Source organism: Rhinoraja longicauda, unplaced genomic scaffold (genome assembly GCF_053455715.1).
Source record: "Rhinoraja longicauda isolate Sanriku21f unplaced genomic scaffold, sRhiLon1.1 Scf000752, whole genome shotgun sequence".
Lineage (NCBI taxonomy): Eukaryota > Metazoa > Chordata > Chondrichthyes > Rajiformes > Arhynchobatidae > Rhinoraja > Rhinoraja longicauda.
This window is the reverse complement of record NW_027601968.1, coordinates 37501-45000: the sequence shown is the minus strand read 5'-3', so window position 1 is coordinate 45000 and position 7500 is coordinate 37501.

Below are 7500 nucleotides of genomic sequence, written 5' to 3'. Positions count from 1 at the left end.
GCAAACTGCGGGGTCATAGAGACTTCCGGTGGTAAGTCGTTAACCGTGATCGGGACCGCCCGGACAAGAAATGCCATTTTCTGGCCGGCGGGAGACGGGCCGATAGGCCTGGCGGGAAAGGCGCGCCGCGGCCCCGCTGAAGGCCGCACATCGGACCTCCTCGACTTCCGCCGTCAAATCGTTAACCTGCGGCGGGCAAAAAAGAAGCGACGCCAGCTTTCGGACTTAGTGCAATTCTCGAATGTCGCGGCTGACTTGGCGGTACGAGCGTTCGGAAGTCCCGCCGGAATTGCGACGCTTCGAACGGTCGAGGCGGCCAATCTCGACCTCAGCGGCGGCACTGGCGCGATACACGTTTCTGCCGCCAGGGGGGGGGGGGGTGGGGGGGGGGGGGGGCAAGCCAGCCGGCCGGGGGCGCCCGGCGCCGATCCGGCGCTTACTCGACACGCTCGAGCATCCGAACCCGTCTTATCTACGGGACCGCCGTTGCCACTTGAACACCTTTCGCCGAGAGTATCCGGGCACCCCACCTACCCGCCGGAATCACGAACCACGAGGTAGAAGTCAGGAACCAACAGGAGAAGTCGTGAACTAAATGGCGAATTCATGAACCAAACGGAGAGAAGTCATGAACCGAGCGGTTTAGGGTCAGGGTGAGGGTTGTTAGGGTGAGGCCGTTAGGGTGAGGCCGTTGCTTCGAGCGGGAAGATGGGCAGCCCCGCCCCCCCCCCCCCCCCCCCCGTTGGGTGGAAGGAAACCTCTGCTGCGGGCCCGGCAACCATCCCGAACGGACCCGCTGGGTCCAAATGTCTGCCGCGGGCGGTCCTGCTGCGGTCGCGGGTTCGTTGGAAACCTCTCCTGCTGCTGGCATGGCCACCCTCCCCCCCCCCGCCCGACTGACGACCCTGCGGGCCCGGCGACCCGGTGTCCCGTTGCCGCGCGGGGAGTGATCCTCGGGGCCGTGCCGGGCGGGCCCAGCGACACGAAGAGAGTGGGGGGGGGGGTCGGAGGGAGTGGCACTGGGGAGAGAGGGGTGGGGGAGAGAGTGCCCCCCCCCCATTAGGGGCGAGTTTATGCAGTCATCAGAGTTTATACCTAACCTCATGATGCTTTATTAGCCGGATAGGCTGTCTGACCTCGCCCCCAGTCCCTACTCCTTCCACTGGATTCTTCTTATACCCTCTTTTTCTTCGTGCCCCCCCCCCCCCCCCCCCCCCCCCCCCACGCAGGGAGGGTTCCAAGAGGGAGGAGGGAGGGAGGGAGTCCCGGGGCCGTGAGAGAGAGAGAGCCTCATTAGCTGCTAGGTTCACCTCATTAGCTGCTAGCTAACGCGTCAGACCTTTTACATTCTTTAGAGGATTGAAACCTCAGGGCCTTTAACCCCCGTTCACCGTTTACACTCAACGATCCTTCCGAACAAAACCCTTACACATCTGTCCGTCCAACTGACCCCCGAGATACCTAACACGCAGATTAACACGTCAGCGGTGATCGGCGTGTCATAGAGGAGTCACAAAGACGGGCAAAATAGAGTGGTTGAATAAAAAATACTCACTCAATTGGCCGTGATTTAACGTAGCACACAATGATGCCAAGCCCATGCAAAGTCCAGTGGCCCAAGCAAACAAATAAGATAGATCTGGCTCGGCGTTCCTCATCTCCACATCGTCACCCAGCACGCCGACGCCCAATAACAATTCCCCCGCAAATTGTGCACCTCGAGCGGCAGTACTTTAAACGGCGCCGTCTTCGGCGTGGACGGCATGAACCAAGTCGGCAAGCATCGTCACCCAGCACACAGACGTCCACTAACAATTCCTCCCCCCTGCAAATTGCGCGCCGCGAACGGCAGTACTTTCAAGTATGCCGCCTTCGGCGGGGACATCGTGAACCAAATCGGCAGGCAGGCGTCGTCAGCCGGTCGACCGACCCCCAGTTGCATTGCCCCAACGGCCATTGTGCACTTCGAACAGAACAGTGCTTTTAAAATATTCCGCCTGCCGCGTGTACATCATGAAACAAATGGAAAGGACGAACCGGGCGTGCAACCGATGCACGGAGAGTGACAGGTCGTCAAGCAAGTCCGTGGCAATCCGTCGGCCGACTCGGCCGCGGCCAGCAGAGGCGTTTTGGCCCGGGCGCGCCGAACTTTGCGCGCCCTCGGTATGCGTAACACTAGCACATGCCTTCAAAACTCACTACAAAATAACCCCAAAGTATGCCGCCTTCCCCGTGGGCCTTGTTACCAATATCTTGCCCTGCTTCCTGATGCCCTTATGGGGTCGGCTCTGTTCTTGCAGAACCCTCAGGTGGTGCAGAGTCTGGGCCATTTTATCAATATCTTGCCCTGATTCCTGATGCCCTTATGGGGTCGGCTCTGTTCTTGCAGAACCCTGAGGTGGTGCAGAGTCTGCGCCTTGTTATCAATATCTTGCCCTGCTTCCTGAAACCCTTATGGGGTTGGTTCTGTTACAAAACCCTCAGGTGGTGCAGAGTCTGGGCCACTTTATAAATAACTCTGCCTGCATTAGGGTCAGGGTCAGGGTTAGGGTTAGGGTTAGGGTTAGGGTTAGGGTTAGGGTTAGGGTTAGGGTTAGGGTTAGGGTTAGGGTTAGGGTTAGGGTTAGGGTTAGGGTTAGGGTTAGGGTTAGGGTTAGGGGTAGGGGTAGGGGTAGCGGTAGGGGTAGGGGTAGGGGTAGGGGTAGTTTGAACTACTGCCGCTCCAGGCGCGCACTGTGCGTGGGTAATTTTCAGTGGGCGTCGGTGTGCTGGGTGACGATGCCGCCCAGACTCTGCACCACCTGAGGGATCTGCAAGAACAGAGCCGAACCCGCAAGGGTATCGGGAAGCAGGGCAAGATATTGATAACAAGGCCCAGACTCTGCACCACCCGAGGGTTCTGCAAGAACAGAGCCGACCCCATAAGGGTATCAGGAAGCAGGGTGAGATAGTGACACCATTTGTAAAACCGGCAAATCCCACCCAGGAAACATTGCAAAAATTGGCCTCTAATGCTGGAACGTGGGTAAAGCCAAACAAACACGACACGTTTTAAAAGAACGTTACTAAAACAGCCTGGGATATGCCCATGACAAAGGATAGGCCGAACCTCACCAGAAAAAAAGAGAGGGAGACCACGGCAGAGCTGAGGGATAAACATGAGATGGTGATAAAACCAGCAGACGAGGGGAGCAGTAGGGTTACAAATTAATGTCAATATGGGGCCTGCTCCCACTGGGTAATAGACAAAAACATAGAACAGGGTGACAGGAGAGACTGGATAGCACAGAGGATAACCCGTGAGCGAAATAATGGGGTGTATGCAGTTCAATGTAAGGAGTGTACCTTACGGTACATAGGCGAAACAGGTAAAACAGCCTCAGCGGTGATCGACGTGTCAAAGAGGAGTCACAAAGACGGGCAAAATAAAGTGGTTGATTATAGACAATAGACAATAGACAATAGGTGCAGGAGTCGGCCATTCAGCCCTTCGAGCCAGCACCGCCATTCAATGCGATCATGGCTGATCACTCTCAATCAGTACCCCGTTCCTGCCTTCTCCCCATACCCCCTCACTCCGTTATCCTTAAGAGCTCTATCCAGCTCTCTCTTGAAAGCATCCAACGAACTGGCCTCCACTGCCTTCTGAGGCAGAGAATTCCACACCTTCACCACTCTCTGACTGAAAAGGTTCTTCCTCATCTCCGTTCTAAATGGCCTACCCCTTATTCTTAAACGGTGGCCCCTTGTTCTGGACTCCCCCAACATTGGGAACATGTTTCCTGCCTCTAATGTGTCCAATCCCCTAATTATCGTATATGTTTCAATAAGATCCCCCCTCATTCTTCTAAATACCAGTGTATACAAGCCCAATCGCTCCAGCCTTTCAACATACGACCGTCCCGCCATTCCGGGAATTAACCTAGTGAACCTACGCTGCACGCCCTCCATAGCAAGAATATCCTTCCTCAAATTTGGAGACCAAAACTGCACACAGTACTCCAGGTGCGGTCTCACCAGGGCCCGCTACAACTGTAGAAGGACCTCTTTGCTCCTATACTCAACTCCTCTGGTTACGAAGGCCAACATTCCATTGGCTTTCTTCACTGCCTGCTGTACCTGCATGCTTCCTTTCATTGACTGATGCACTAGGACATCCAGATCTCGTTGAACTCCCCCTCCTCCTAACTTGACACCATTCAGACAATAATCTGCCTTTCTACTCTTACTTCCAAAGTGAATAACCTCGCACTTATCTACATTAAACTGCATCTGCCATGTATCCGCCCACTCACACAACCTGTCCAAGTCATCCTGCAGCCTTATTGCATCTTCCTCACAATTCACACTACCCTCCAGCTTAGTATCATCTGCAAATTTGCTAATGGTACTTTTAATCCCTCCGTCTAAGTCATTAATGCATATCGTAAATAGCTGGGGTCCCAGCACCGAACCTTGCGGTACCCCACTGGTCACTGCCTGCCATTCCGAGAGGGACCCATTTATACCCACTCTTTGCTTTCCGTCTGTCAACCAATTTTCTATCCATGTCAGTACCCTACCCCCAATACCACGTGCCCTAATTTTGCCCACTAATCTCCTATGTGGGAGCTTGTCGAAGGCTTTCTGAAAGTCGAGGTACACCACGTCCACTGACTCTCCCCTGTCAATTTTCCTAGTTACATCCTCAAAACATTCCAGTAGATTTGTCAAGCATGATTTCCCCTTCGTAAATCCATGCTGACTCGCAATGATCCTGTTACTGCTATCCAAATGCTCAGCAATTTCGTCTTTTCTAATTGACTCCAGCATCTTCCCCACCACTGATGTCAGACTAACTGGTCTATAATTACCCGTTTTCTCTCTCCCTCCCTTCTTAAAAAGTGGGATAACATTTGCTATCCTCCAATCCACAGGAACTGATCCTGAATCTATATAGAACATTGAAAAATGATCTCCAATGCTTCCACTATTTCTAGAGCCACCTCCTTAGGTACCCTGGGATGCAGACCATCAGGCCCTGGGGATTTATCAGCCTTCAGTCCCATCAGTCTACCCAAAACCATTTCCTGCCTAATGTGGATTTCCTTCAGTTCCTCCATCACCCTAGGTTCTCCGGCCCCTAGAACATTTGGGAGATTGTGTGTATCTTCCTCAGTGAAGACAGACCCAAAGTAACGGTTTAACTCGTCTGCCATTTCTTTGTTCCCCATAATAAATTCCCCCGTTTCTGTCTTCAAGGGACCCACATTTGCCTTGACTATTTTTTCCCTCTTCACGTACCTAAAAAAACTTTTGCTATCCTCCTTTATATTATTGGCTAGTTTACCCTCGCACCTCATCTTTTCTCCCCGCATTGCCTCTTTAGTTAACTTTTGTTGCTCTTTAAAAGAGTCCCAATCCTCTGTCTTCCCACTCTTCTTTGCTATGTTATACCTCCTCTCCTTAATTTTTATGCTGTCCCTGACTTCCCTTGTCAGCCACAGGTGTCTCTTACTCCCCTTAGAGTCTTTCCACCTCTTTGGAATAAATTGATCCTGCAACCTCTGCATTATTCCCTGGAATACCTGCCATTGCTGTTCTACCGTCTTCCCTGCTAGGGCCTCCTTCCAGTCAATTTTGGCCAGCTCCCGCCTCATGCCTCTGTAATCCCCTTTGCTATACTGTAATACAGACACTTCCGATTTTCCCTTCTACCTTTCCATTTGCAGAGTAAAACTTATCGTGTTGTGATCACTGCCTCCTAACGGCTCTTTTACCTCTAGTCCCCTTATCAGATCAGGATCATTAAAAACACTCACTCTATTGGCCGTGATTTAACCTAGCACACAGTGTTGCAAAGCCCATGCAAAGTCCAGTGGGCCAAGCAAACAAATAAGATAGATCTGGCTCGGCGTTCCACATCTCCACATCGTCACCCAGCACGCCGACGCCCATTAACAATTCCCCCGCAAATTGTGCACCTCGAGCGGCAGTACTTTAAACGGCGCCGTCTTCGGCGTGGACGGCATGAACCAAGTCGGCAAGCATCGTCACCTAGCACACAGACGTGCACTAACAATTCCTCCCCCCGCAAATTGCGCGCCGCGAACGGCGGTACTTTCAAGTATGCCGCCTTCGGCGGGGACATCGTGAACCAAATCGGCAGGCAGGCGTCGTCAGCCGGTCGACCGACCCCCAGCTGCATTTCCCCAACGGACATTGTGCACTTCGTACAGAACAGTGCTTTTAAAATATTCCGCCTGCCGCGTGGACATCATGAACCAAATGAGCAGGCAGGCATCATATCATATCATATCATACACATACAGCCGGAAACAGGCCTTTTCGGCCCTCCAAGTCCGTGCCGCCCAGCGATCCCCGTACATTAACATTATCCTATACCCACTAGGGACAGTCAGCCCCCAGCACAACGACGCCCCCGCTAACAATTCCCCACGCACATGGTGCGCTCGAGCTGCAGCACTTTAAAGTACGCCGCCTTCGGCGGGGACATCGTGAACCAAAGGAGCAGGCAGCCATGGTCACCGCCAGCACAACGACGGCGCCGCTAACAATTCCCCGCGCACCTTGTGCGCTCGAGCTGCAGTACTTTAAAGTACGCCGCCTTCGGCGGGGACATCGTGAACCAAAGGAGCAGGCAGCCATGGTCACCGCCAGCACAACCACGGCGCCGCTAACAATTCCACGCGCACCTTGTGCGCTCGAGCTGCAGTACTTTAAAGTACGCCGCCTTCGGCGGGGACATCGTGAACCAAAGGAGCAGGCAGCCATGGTCACCGCCAGCACAAGCACGGCGCCGCTAACAATTCCCCGCGCACCTTGTGCGCTCGAGCTGCAGTACTTTAAAGTACGCCGCCTTCGGCGGGGACATCGTGAACCAAAGGAGCAGGCAGCCATGGTCACCGCCAGCACAACCACGGCGCCGCTAACAATTCCCCGCGCACCTTGTGCGCTCGAGCTGCAGTACTTTAAAGTACGCCGCCTTCGGCGGGGACATCGTGAACCAAAGGAGCAGGCAGCCATGGTCACCGCCAGCACAACCACGGCGCCGCTAACAATTCCCCGCGCACCTTGTGCGCTCGAGCTGCAGCACTTTAAAGTACGCCGCCTTCGGCGGGGACATCGTGAACCAAAGGAGCAGGCAGCCATGGTCACCGCCAGCACAACGACGGCGCCGCTAACAATTCCCCGCGCACCTTGTGCGCTCGAGCTGCAGTACTTTAAAGTACGCCGCCTTCGGCGGGGACATCGTGAACCAAAGGAGCAGGCAGCCATGGTCACCGCCAGCACAACCACGGCGCCGCTAACAATTCCACGCGCACCTTGTGCGCTCGAGCTGCAGTACTTTAAAGTACGCCGCCTTCGGCGGGGACATCGTGAACCAAAGGAGCAGGCAGCCATGGTCACCGCCAGCACAAGCACGGCGCCGCTAACAATTCCCCGCGCACCTTGTGCGCTCGAGCTGCAGTACTTTAAAGTACGCCGCCTTCGGCGGGG